The following is a 12,985-nucleotide window of genomic DNA, read 5'->3' as shown; positions in this document are numbered from 1 at the left end:
GCTCTCCCCACCTCCCCAGCCCCGCGCTTCCTTCAAAGGGCAGGAAGTGCGCAAACCCGGGGGCGCCCTGGGGAATCGGTGCACTGTCTGCCGACCTGTGATTTCTAAAACCAATCTTTCTGAGACGTTGCGTGTAGCATTTGCTGCGTGCCAGGCACACCGCGGGCCCTGCGCAAAGCGTAGGGAGTGGAGCCCCGAAGAAGCCTTTAGGACGCTGGCACTGGACTGCGTTTCAGTCGTCACGGACGGCCTCGCTGTTGTAAGAATTTTCCTCCATGCAAAGTGTAAATCCCTCTGCACCTCGATCGCTCCCCTTCTGCACCCAGGTGTCCATCTGACCTTCCGTGCCCCCAGGAACTCACCGCCTCGCCTGAGCTGCGCCCAGGAGCAGCACCAGTCACTGGGGTTCCCGCTTTCCCTGCAGAGTGGAATTCAGGAGCTGCGGCAGGGAAGTGAAACCTGAAATCCCTTGTCAGTTGCTTCCTGATAACGGATGGGATTCGGTTTCCTTGGGACCTGCACTCATTAACTTCTAGGCTGCTTTTTATTTAAAAGGTATTTATTAATTTAATTTTATTTGGAAGCCGAATGACAGAGAGAATCTTCCATTGACTGGTTCACTCCCGAAATGCCTGCAACAGCTCAGGCTGAGCCAGGAACTCAATTCAGGTCTCTGTGCGTGGTAGAGACCCATAACCTGCTGCCTCCCAGGTGTGCACTGGGAAGAAGCTGGATCAGAAGGGGAGGCCTGACTGTGTCCCAGGCCCTCTGGTGTGGGTGAGGGCATCCCACACAGCGGTTTAACTTCTGTACCACAAGGCCTGACATTGCTTTTTAAAAATTGGCTGCTGGGGCCAGCATGGTGGCACAGCCGATGAAGCTGCTGCTTACAGCCCAGCACTGCATCTGAGCCCTGGCTGGAGTCCTGGCTGCTGCAGTTCCAATCCAGCTTCCTGCTGATGTGCCTGGTGGCAGCACATGAAGGTCCCAGTACTTGGGCCCCTGTCACCCAGTGGGAGACCTGGATAGAGTTTTTGGTGTCTGGCTTTGGCCTGGCTCAGACCTAGCTGTTGTGGCCTTTTGGGGAATGAACCAGCAGGTGAAAGATCTGTGTCTCTCTCCCCGACCCCCACCTTTGTCTCTCCCTCTCTCTGATGCTGTATCTTTCAAATAAATACTAAGTAAATCTTTAAAATAAGTGAAGTTAGCTGCTTTGGTAAATCTTTTTTTTCTCCTCTACTAACAACTTGTGATTTTCACACATTGGATACTCTGGCTAGCAGTAAACCTTAGTACAGGCTCAAAATCGACTTGTCTAAGAAGTGTTTTCAGCTACCGCCCATATTCACAGTGAATAGCTCAAACATCCCACTTGCTGCTTCGGAAACCAGAGGGAAGAGGCAACCTTAGCATTTAAAAAAATATATTTATTTATTTATTTGAAAGGCAGAGCAACAGAGATGGATTAAGAAACAGAGAGAGAGAGATCTTCCACCTGCTGGTTCACTCTCCAGGTGGCCACGACAGCCAGGTCTGGTGCAGGAACCAGGAACTCCATCTAGATCTCCAGCAGGCATCCAAGCACTTGGGCCATCTTCTGCTGCCTTCCAGGCACCTAGCAGGAAGCTGGATTGGAAGTAGAATACCCGGAACTCAAACCAGTACCTACCTTCCTTGCTCCCTCCTTCCCTCCCTCCTCCCTTCCTTCCGGGTTGGGAGCAAACACCTTCTGGAATGAGGACCTTAAAGACCTACCGTCAGACAGAGTGGGCCAGAGGACCTCCGAGGGCCAGTGCCTACACAGGTGGGGAGGCCGGAGGAACGCCCTGGGGCTCTGGGGCTGGTCTTGGGGAGGGAGGGATTCTGTTCTCCAGGACCCACCTTGGGAAGGGGGACTCTAGTTTCTGCGGCTCACCCCCGGAGGGCTGAGGGGTGAGAGACAAATTAACAGGATAAGTTCAGAGAGACACTTTGTTCTGGGGGCCTTTCAGGAGCCGTTTTCTGAGCCCAAACAGGGTATATTGAAAGTAGGAGCTTTGGCATCTACCTCTCTTTCTGTAATACAGTAGTTCAATTAACACTTTTCTTGTCATTCCAGCTAATGAGGTGCCTGAAATGATGAGCAAAAAATAACTTCCTTTGCCATTTTGTACTATGTATTTTGTAATATATGTAATTTACTTAATGCATACATACAAAATATAATATGTAAATGCATGTAAAGATCAACAGTTTGAGGCCGGCGCCGCGGTTCAATAGGCTAATCCTCCGCCTGCAGTGCTGGCACTCCCGGTTCTAGTCCCGGTCGGGGACCCGGATTCTGTCCCGGTCGCCCCTCTTCCAGGCCAGCTCTCTGCTGTGGCCAGGGAGTGCAGTGGAGGATGGCCCAAGTGCTTGGGCCCTGCACCCCATGGGAGACCAGGAGAAGCACCTGGCTCCTGCCATCGGATCAGCACGGTGTGCCGGCCGCAGCGTGCCGGCTGCGGCGGCCATTGGAGGGTGAACCAACAGCAAAGGAAGACCTTTCTCTCTCTGTCTCTCTCTCTGTCACTGTCCACTCTGGCTGTCAAAAAAAAAAAAAAAATCAACAGTTTGTAAATCTTTATGAATTCTGTTTAAATTTATAATACATTTCAGTGCAATTTCACATACCAGTCTTTTTTTAAAAAAAAAGATTTTATTTATCTATTTGAGAGGTAGAATTACAGACAGTGAGAGGGAGAGACAGAGAGAGAGATCTTCCATCTGCTGATTCACTCCCCAAATGGCCTCAATGTCTGGAGGTGAGCCAATACAAAGCCAGGAGCCAGGAGCTTCTTCCAAGTCTCCCACATGGGTGCAGGGGCCCAAGCATTTGGGCCATCTTCTACTGCTTTCCCAGGCCAGAACAGAGAGCTGGACTGGAAGAGGAGCAACTGGGACTAGAACCCGGTGCCCATATGGGATGCCGGTGCCAAAGGCAGAGGCTTAGCCTAGTGTGCCACAGTGCCAGCCCCCCACACAACAGTCTTAAGATGCAAATAACTTGTACATTAAATTATACCTAAACAATTGTGATTTGCCTGTCATTCCAGAGTGTGTTTCTCACCAGATATTTTATTTATTTATTTATTTATTTATTTATTTTTGACAGGCAGAGTGGACAGTGAGAGAGAGAGACAGAGAGAAAGGTATTCCTTTTGCCGTTGGTTCACCCTCCAATGGCCGCTGCGGCCAGCGCGCTGCGGCCGGCGCACCGAACTGATCCGATGGCAGGAGCCAGGTACTTATCCTGGTTTCCCATGGGGTGCAGGGGGCCCAAGGCCTTGGGCCATCCTCCACTGCACTTCCTGGCCACAGCAGAGAGCTGGCCTGGAAGAGGGGCAACCGGGACAGAATCCGGCGCCCCGACCGGGACTAGAACCCGGTGTGCTGGTGCCGCAAGGCGGAGGATTAGCCTAGTGAGCCGCAGCGCTGGCCCTCACCAGATATTTTTAAAAATGCTTTATTTATTTATTGAATTTTGAAAGGCAGTCCAATAGAAAAAGAGAGAGAGGGAGAGAGAGAGAGACGTTCTATGCTGGTTCAGCTGCTAAATGCCTACAACAGCTAGGGTTGGGCCAGGCCAGTGCCCGAAACCAGCAACTTCACCCAGGTCGCCCACGTGGGTGGCCTGGGCCCAAGTACTTGAACCAGCACTCGCTGCTCCTCAGGACACACCCTGGCCAGGAGACTGGAGCGGAAGCGGGATTCAAGCCCAGGCTCTCCCTGTGGGACGCAGTCCCCACGGAAGAGGGATTCAAGCCCAGGCACTTGCTATGGGACGCAGTCCCCACGGAAGCGGGATTCGAGCCCAGGCACTCGCTGTGGGACGCAGTCCCCACGCAGGGCTTTGACAGCTTGTCCCCTCCCAGACTGTTGAAGGAAATTGTGTTTTCCTGCATCTTGAGCCTCCTTCCAGCTCTTCCCTCTGCAAACTGCCCTTGCAACACATCGTCAGCGCCACACCTGCCTGTGGGAAGCGTGGGGTTCCTCTCCTCAGTCCCTCCTCTGTGGTTCGTGGCGGTGGCTCCTTCCGTGGTCTCCAGGCAAACCTTTCCCCCCTGCTCCCCACACCCAGCCCGCTGGCCCTTTAAAACTTGTTGGCTGCAACAGGAATGGCGCTCCCCCGGGAAGCTCTGCTGACGAAGCTATGGTGCCATCTGGTGATAATCTAGCGTAACACCTGGCACGTATGCCGCGCTGACTAGATGTCGGCTGAAATAACCGGTTTGTTTGCAGGATCGAAGTTAATTCCGAGCAGGCTGCTTCACAAGTTTTGGTCCGGTCACAGGCTTCCTACGTTTTCTTATAGGGAGGGTATGTGCATTGAGTCGGATTTAACGAGCAGATTTGCGTCACAATTAATCCCACTCAAAATCAAAGACGCAGGACGGGCATTGTGGTGCAGCGGCTTAAGCCACAGCTTGGCAATGCCTTCCTCCCATATGGGAGTGCTGTGTTGAGTCCCAGCTGCTTTGCTCCTGATCCAGTTTTCTGCAGAGGCACCAGGGAGGCGGCAGATGATGGCTTAAGTGCTTGGGTTCTGCCTCCCATGTGGGAGACCCAGATGCATTTCCTGGCTCTCTGCTTCCCACTGGCCCAGCTGCAGCTGTTGTGGCCTTTGGGGAAGTCAGCCAGCAGATGGGAGATCTCTCTCTCTCTCTCTCTGTCTCTCTCTCTCTCTGTCACTGACACTCATTCTCAATCTGCCTTTCAAGTAGATGAAAGATAAAAAAAAAAAAAAAAAAAAGGCAGAGAAGAGGGGCATGTTTGCGTAGCACTGAAGCCACTGCTTGGGTTGCCTGCATCCCTTAGGAGAGTGCCTGGGCTCAGGTCCTGCTAATGTGTACCCTGGAAAGCAGCAGGTGACGGCTCCAGTACTTGAGTCACTGCCACCCATGTGGGAGAGTCAGATGGAGTTCAGGGCTCCTGACCCCAGCCTGGCCCAGCTCTGGTTTTGCAGGCATTTGTGGAGTACAGTCGTAGATGGAAGGTGTCTCTCTGTCTCTTCCTGCCTTTCAAATGAACAAAAGTAAATAAATGTAAAATAAAGAAGCAACTGTTAACAAGACAAGGATCAAAGAAGAGAGCAAAACATTTGGCCTAACAGTTAGGATGCCTGCATCCCACATCACACTGCCTGGGGTTGTCTCTCTCATATGGCCAAGGCGGACCCTGGAAGGTAATGGCAGTGGCTGTAGTAATTGGGTCCCTGCTACCCTTGAGGGAGACCTGGGCTGCGTTCCCAGATCCTGCCTGCAGCCCTGCCCTGCTCCAGTTGTAGGCTTTTTAGCACTGAGCCACTCCCTGGTTAGTAGGTCTCCCTCTTCTCTCTTCTCTCTCTTCTCTCTCTCTCTCTCTCTTTCTCTTTCTCTTTCTCTCTCTCTCTTCTCTTTCTTTCTCTCTCTCTCTCTTCCTCTCTCTCTTTCTCTCTCTCTCTCTCTCTCTCTCTCTTTGTCTCTTTCTCTATCTCAATTTAAAAATTCTTGTAAAGAATTAGTTGCTGGAAGGTGTATATTAAGCTGTAAACTTGCACACCTGGTATGCCTAGATACATCACTTACAGGCAGGCTCTTTGGCGTCTGGAATCCAGCTTCGCGTGGAAACTTAGTTTTGTTGGGGTTTTCCCCCTGTGTTTACCTTCTGATCAAGGTAAACTGATTGTGAACAGAGAGTTGATATATTAGATCTGGAAATCTGTCTTCAACACCAGTTCTTATGTCTTTTTGTTGTTGTTATTAAATATTTATTTATTTGAACAGTGGAGTTACAGAGAGACAGAGAAAGAGGTCTTCCACCCCTGGTTCACTCCCCAGATGGCCACAACAGGTGGGGCTGGGCCGTTCCGATGCCAGGAGCCCTCGGCTGCGGCAGGTGAAGTGGTGGTTCCCCAGTTACCATTTGTTCCTTCAGTTTTCCCAGAGAGCCCTAGAGAGCTCTTCCACTGAGCTGCAGAGAGGTTAGGTGGGATTTTCCCAAGTGGGAAACTTAAAAACCAAGTTTCTTTGTTGCTGTCAGAGCAGTTGCTTTGCAAGAAAAGGCTACCCAGCCAGACAACAGAGACAGAGTAGTAAGAACACATTCGTTGTCCCACAAGGAAGAAAATGAGTTAAATCTATTCCTGGAGAGTTAAAGGGTGCAAAGACCTTGGCTCATATCAGTGTTGTGTCTTTATGGTGTTCCCAGGAGTATGGTTTGGGCTGATGGATCACGCTCCAGTGACACCCTTGGAAATCCTGTGGAAGGTTTAAGTTGTTGTTTTTTTTTTTTTTTAAGATTTATGTATTTTACTTGAAAGGCAGAGTTAAAGAGAGGGAGAGGCAGAGAGATCTTCCATCCACTGGTTCACTCCCCAAATGTCTGTGACAGCTGGAGCTGGTCCAGTCCAAAGCCAGGAGCCAGGAGTTTCTTCCAGATCTCCCACAAGGGTACAGGGAACCAAAGACTTGAGCCATCTTCTACTGCTTTCCTAAGCCAAAGCAGGGAGCTGGATCAAAAGTGGAGCAGCTGGGACTTGAACCAGTGCCCATATGGGATGCCGGCACTGCAGGCAGCAGCTTTACTCGCTACACCACAGCTCCAGACCTGTCAAATGCATATTATTAAAGAGTGCACAAATAAAAGATGTGGCATGGGGCCAGCGCTGTGGTGCAGCGAGTTAAAGCTCTGGCCTGAAGCGCCAGCATCCCATATGGGCTCCGGCTCTAGTCCTGGCTGCTCCTCTTCCAATTCAGCTCTCTGCTGTGGCCTGGGAAAGCAGTAGAAGATGGCCCAAGTCCTTGGGCCCCTGTACCCATGTGGGAGACCTGGAAGAAGCTCCTGGCTCCTGACTTCGGATAGGCTCAGCTCCGGCCATTGCGGCCATCCGGGGAATGAACCAGCAGATGGAAGACCTCTCTCTGTCTCTGCCTCTCTTTGTAACTCTGTCTTTCAAATAAATAAAATAAATATTAAAAAAAAAAAAAAAAAAAGATGTGGCTATGCTGTGAGAAGTCTCCCCTACTGGTAGCATCTTATATTACTATGGTACATTTATTATCACCAATGAACCGATACTGACACATTATTCTTCACTAAAGTCCATGTTTTATTCACATTTTGCTGGTTTTTACTCCATATTCTTTTTTTCTGTCCCAGAACACCACATTTGCATTGAGCTGGTGTCTTCTTAGGATTCTCTTGATGGGTCAGTTTCTCATGATTTCATTACTTGGGATACCCTGACAGTTCTCAGGAGCACTGGTCGGATATTTTGTAGGACGCCCTCTTTGGAATTTGGCTGTTTTGCTCCTGGTAAGACTATGACTGGGGGATTCAGGCAGGAAGATCACAGAAGTAAAGCACATGGTACCAGCATGACCCACGACTGCTGGTGTGGACCTCGGTCACCTGGCCCAGGTGCTGTTCCTCGTACCCCTCTGCTAGAGAGCTCCCTCGTCCCGCTTCTAGTCGTGTGCTTTGGAAGAAGGCTATCCCACTTGGGGTGCGGGATGAGGAGCTCTGCCCCTCCTGCCCGAGGGAGCAGCATCTGCGTAGTCATCAGCTCATCAGCTCCTCCTGGGTCTTGGCCTCAGGCCCTCCGGACCAGAGCTACACTGTGGGGCTCCTGAGGCCCCTGGAGTCTTGGGTCTTGGGACTTGACAGCTTCTGTGTCCACGCAAGCCCGTTCATTATATCAAGTCTGTTCTTCCAGGGTCCAGCACCCCAGCCTGCACCAGCCAGGCAGCCTGCCTGCCTCCTGCAGCCTCTGCTCTCACTCACCTTTCCAGGGAGGCCCTGGACCACTGTGGAAGACAGCAGCACAGCCACGCCCCCCCGCCGTCCCTCTCCCCCACCTCCAGCACGGTCATGGCCATCTGACCAAGCATAGCATAGATGTCCCTCATTTACTTGGCCACTGTGTCTCTCCCCACTGGAAGACAGAAGGACCTGGCTGTGTGCACAGCACTGAGTGCGGCACGCAGCAGGCGCTCAATAAATAGTGTGGAATGAGTGAGGGAAGAGGCAATATGAGTTTAGAAAAAGAAATCGTTATTGTGAAACTAGATGGTGGCCGGCACCGTGGCTCACTAGGCTAATCCTCCGCCTAGCGGTGCCAGCACACCGGGTTCTAGTCCCGGTCGGGGCGCCGGATTCTGTCCGGTTGCCCCTCTTCCAGGCCAGCTCTCTGCTGTGGCCAGGGAGTGCAGTGGAGGATGGCCCAGGTGCTTGGGCCCTGCACCCCATGGGAGACCAGGAGAAGCACCTGGCTCCTGGCTTCGGATCGGCGTGGTGCACTGGCCACAGCGCGCCAGCTGTGGCGGCCATTGGAGGGTGAGCCAACAGCAAAAAGAAGACCTTTCTCTCTGTCTCTCTCTCTCACTGTCCACTCTGCCTGTCAAAAAAAAAAGAAAGAAAGAAAAGAAAAAGAGAAAGAGAGAAAGAGAGAAAGAGAGAAGGAGAGAAGGAGAGAAAGAAAGAAAGAAAGAAAGAAAGAAAGAAAGAAAGAAAGAAAGAAAGAAAGAAAGAAAGAAAGAAAGAAAGAAAGAAAGAAAGAAAGAAAGAAAGAAAGAAAGAAAGAAACTAGATGGTGAGAAAAAGCTCAGGTCCAAGAAGGGGACATTAGCAATCGATGCCAGCGACATCAATCAGACGCACACCACCTGCTACACATCATTGTGATGCCCTTACCTCAGTGATCTCAGCGGCAAAGTAAGTGTGGAATGTGGGTACTGTTAGGACTTCTGATTTGTAGGTTAAAAAGCCGGGGGAAGGGAGCCAATGCTGTGGCGTAGCAGGTAAAGCTACTCCCTGCATCTCTGTAATGCTGACTTTCAAATAAATAAATAAATATTTTTTTAAAAAATGGCAGCCCAGGGGCTAAGGAACTTGCGAAAAGCCTCGTAAATAAGCAGCAGTGGATCTGGGGTGAGGAGGAGCAGCCTGCCTCGCTCCAGAGCCTGGAGCGTGGTCACTAGGCTGCACCCTCTGCCCGCAGGGATGCAGACTCAGTAACAGGAGAGGGGAAAGCGTGGAAGACAAGAATGACCAACTTGTCGTGCGGAGAGGCAAGGCCAGGTGCAGGTGTAGGGCAGCAGACGAGAAGGCTGGGGCGGAGCCAGCATGCCTGGGCCTCGCATGCCGGGCTTGGAAGTGTGGGTTCCAGCAGGAGCTTACACTGGGAGTCATGCTAGGTGTGTGAGCAGAGTAGTGGAAACAGCAGGTCAGAGCTGCCCACAGCACCTTTGGGAGTCAAGCCTCAGAGAAAGGAGGGCTGGCAGGGTGGAAGGGGAGCAGTCTCATCACCGAGCTCACACCGCTCTGTGCCTCTTCAATGTTTGTGTGTTTGCTTGCTTTTATTTGCAAGGCAGAGAGGCAGAACTGCCCCATCCGAATGTCCACAGCCGCTGAGGCTGGGCCAGGCTGAAGCCGGGAGCTGGGAGCTGGGAGCTCCGTCCAGGTCTCCCACAGGGGTGGCAGGGACCCATTTGCACCATCACCAGCTGCCTCCCAGGGTGCACATGAGTAGGGAGCTAGAATCAGGAGCCAGAGCCAGGAATTGAACCCAGGCACTCTGACATGGGACACAGGGCTCTGAACCACCAGACCACACGCCTGCCCCAAATTCTGTGCACTTTAATTGCACATCTAAAAAGAAAGGCAGCCCAGTCACCCTCACTCACTGTCCCGTCTCCTTCAAATAGATGTAGGTTCCAGGTCTCTAATTAGCTGCCGTCAGTAGTACACAAACAACTCATGGACTGCGTGCTGTCCTTTATATAAAGTGTTTATTTTATTTTTTTATTTTTTTTTATTTTTTTTTATTTTTTTTGACAGGCAGAGTGGACAGTGAGAGAGAGAGACAGAGAGAAAGGTCTTCCTTTGCCGTTGGTTCACCCTCCAATGGCCGCCGCGGCCGGAGCGCTGCGGCCGGCGCACCGCGCTGATCCGATGGCAGGAGCCAGGAGCCAGGTGCTTTTCCTGGTCTCCCATGGGGTGCAGGGCCCAAGCACCTGGGCCATCCTCCACTGCACTCCCTGGCCACAGCAGAGGGCTGGCCTGGAAGAGGGGCAACTGGGACAGAATCCGGCGCCCCAACCGGGACTAGAACCCGGTGTGCCGGCGCCGCTAGGCGGAGGATTAGCCTAGTGAGCCGCGGCGCCGGCCTATATAAAGTGTTTAACCTGCACCTGTTCAGAAGAGGAAGGTGATGCTGAGGACCGGGGAGGGGGCTCCCTTCACTTGCCTGTAGAATCAGACTGTTGGGCTGGAATAGACTTTGAAGGTCGTGCTCACCACGGCCCACCTAACGTGCAGCCTTCCTACAGCGTCTGGAGAGCACCAGTATGCTTCCCGTGAAGCCCACTTCTGAGAGGGGAGACAAGGCGGCACTGCGCAAAGCCTCTCCCCACCCCCAAGAACATCGGACACCCCCAATGTTACGGACCCCCCCAAGAGACTGGGTGCCAGCGGCAAGAATCGTTATCCTTGTGAAAATGCAGTCCAGAAATGTTTCCTCTCCCTTGCTGGACTTGAGCTGAATTCTTGTTTATTTTTTGATGTGGCAGAAGTTCAGGAAGGGAATCCAGGGGAAAGTAGAACAATGTTCATGGATTGCAGCTCGAAGGCAGGCGCTCTCTCACCATCTCATCTAATTCTCACGACAACCAGTATGAGGAAGAAATTACTGTTTCCGGGGCAGGCGTTTGGCCTAGCGGTCGGGATGTCTGCGTCTCACATCGGGTACCAGGTCCAAGTTCTAGTTCTGCTCCCCATCCCAGCTTCCTGCTAATACAGATTCTGGGTGGGGGTGGGGGTGTCTCGCCTGGTTGGGTCCCTGCCACCCACGTGGAGGACCTGGACTGAATTCCTGTTTCCAGCTTCAGCCTGGCCTAGCCCTGCCTGTCGTGAGTGTTTGGGGAACGAGCCAGTGGAGGGGACTTTGAGAGCTTCCCATGTTCTCCCGCAGCCGTGACCAGAAGTGCTCTGCACCTGTGCATGGAATTTCAAGAGACCGAAGAAGGCAAAAGGAAGAAGTACTTTCCTTAAAAGGATGCGTGAGAATGGGGGGGGGGGGGGTGTTGGCGCTGTCTGAAATGGAATTAACTCAGCTTTATAAGCAGCACAGGAGGGGGCGGGGTGTTGTGGTTCAGCAGTTCCGTTATCACTTGGGAGACCCGCATCTCATATCGAGTGCATGAGTTCAAGTCCCAGCTCTGCTCCCAGTCCAGCTTCCAGCTTTCCTGCTAATGTGCACCCTCGAAGGCAGCAAATGATGGCTCAAATGATTGGGTCCCAGCACCAACGTGAGAGAACTTGGTGGAGTTCCTGGCCCCTGGCTTTGTCCTGGCCTACTGCCGGCTGTTGTATGCATTTGGGAAGTGATACAGTGGATGGAAGATTCTCTCTCTCTCTCTCTCTCTCTCTCTCTCTCTCTCTGCCTTTCAAATAAATAAATAATAATAAATAAATAAATAAATAAATAAATAAATAAAACTACTCCAGGCTGTCCTGACCGTTTGTCCTTTTGACCTTTGCATGTAGGAAACTTGGTACCAGCAGATGGAGTGGAGCCTGCCCAGCAATTCCTGCCACCCACTGAGCAGTGGGCAGTCTTCACTGGGCACCTCGTGTCCATGTGGTTCAATAATACTTTATTCTGTTTTCTCCAGTTTCAATTAAAAAGGAGAGAAAAATTTTATAAGTAAAGATAATACGTAGACCATATAAACAGAATACACTTTGGGGGGCTGCACTGTGACATAGCAGGTAAAAGCTGCCTCCAACAGTGCCGGCATCCCTGTGGGCACCGGTTCAAGTCCTGGCTGCTCCACTTTTGATCCAGCTCTCTGCTATGGCCTGGGAAAGCAGCAGAAGATGGCCCAAGTCCTTGATCCCCTGCACCCATGTGGGAGACCTGAAAGAAGCTCCTGGCTCCTGGCTTCGGATTGGCACAGCTCCAGTTGGGGACTGAACCAGCAGATGGAAGATTCTCTCTCTCTCTCTTTCTCTCTCTCTGTCTTCCTATGCTTCTCTATAACTCTGACTTGCAAATAAATAAATAAATCTTTTTAAAAAATAGAATATAATTTGAACAGAGACGGCTCTCAGAAGAACAGAGCCTGAGTCACAGTCGAATGTCTGCTGACCAACTGTGGCAGAAAAGAGGAAGACCAGAGAACACATGCCAGCTACTGGAAGTTATATCTGAGGCCAGTGTGGTAAAATGAAGAATTTCCTCGTCCATGTCACCTCTCTGATGGACAGAAAATCCTGAACAGGTAAATTCAGGCATAGTATACAGGTCCAAACTTTCCACTTTAATTTTTTATTCTTTAATTTTTACTTATTAATTATTTGCAACCTAGAGACAGAGAGAGTTCCTACAATCTAGGGCTTCCTCCCCAAATACCCACAACAACCAGGGTTGGCCAGGCTGAAGCCAGAGCCAAGAACTGGGCACCCAGGCTGGGTCTCCCTCGTGGGTGGCAGGGATCCAAGTACCTGAACATCCATTGCTGCCTCTAGGATGTGCAGTGGCAAGGAGCTGGGGTGGGAGGTCTGAGGTTTTTTTTTTTTTTTTTTACATATATATTTAGTTTATTTATTCGAAGGGCAGAGTTAGAGAAGAAGGAAGGGAGTGTGGGAGTGAGAGAGAGATGGATTTTCCATTCACTGGCTTACTCCCCAAATGGCCATAACGTCTGGGACTGGGGCTGGTGCTGGGCCTGCCTGAAGCCAGGAGCCAGGAAATCCATCTGGTCATCCCCGGTGGGTTGCAGGGCCCCAGTACTGGGACCATCTTCTGCTGCCTTCCCAGGCACGTTAGAGGCACATTAGCAGGAAGGCGGACTGGAAGTGGAGCAGCCAGGACACGAACTGACTCTCATCTGAGAAGCTGGCACCCCAGGGCATGGCTTAACCTGCTGCTTTTGGTTCTTAGAAATGTGGTACCTGTGTACAAGAGTAAGGCCAGCACACAGCA

At 51.4% G+C, this 12,985-nt stretch overlaps 1 long non-coding RNA gene across 1 annotated transcript; it reads left to right on the top strand.

The window, feature by feature from the left end:
- Positions 1-36: 36 nt before the first annotated feature.
- On the top strand, positions 37-11,495 carry LOC138843898 (uncharacterized). The gene is made up of 2 exons (XR_011379050.1): positions 37-555; positions 10,970-11,495. It is a non-coding gene; the product is annotated as an uncharacterized lncRNA (long non-coding RNA).
- The last annotated feature ends 1,490 nt before the right edge of the window (positions 11,496-12,985 follow it).

The sequence above is a fragment of the Oryctolagus cuniculus genome, chromosome 9, assembly GCF_964237555.1.
Source record: "Oryctolagus cuniculus chromosome 9, mOryCun1.1, whole genome shotgun sequence".
Classification (NCBI taxonomy): domain Eukaryota; kingdom Metazoa; phylum Chordata; class Mammalia; order Lagomorpha; family Leporidae; genus Oryctolagus; species Oryctolagus cuniculus.
This window is presented reverse-complemented; position numbering and strand designations above follow the sequence as displayed.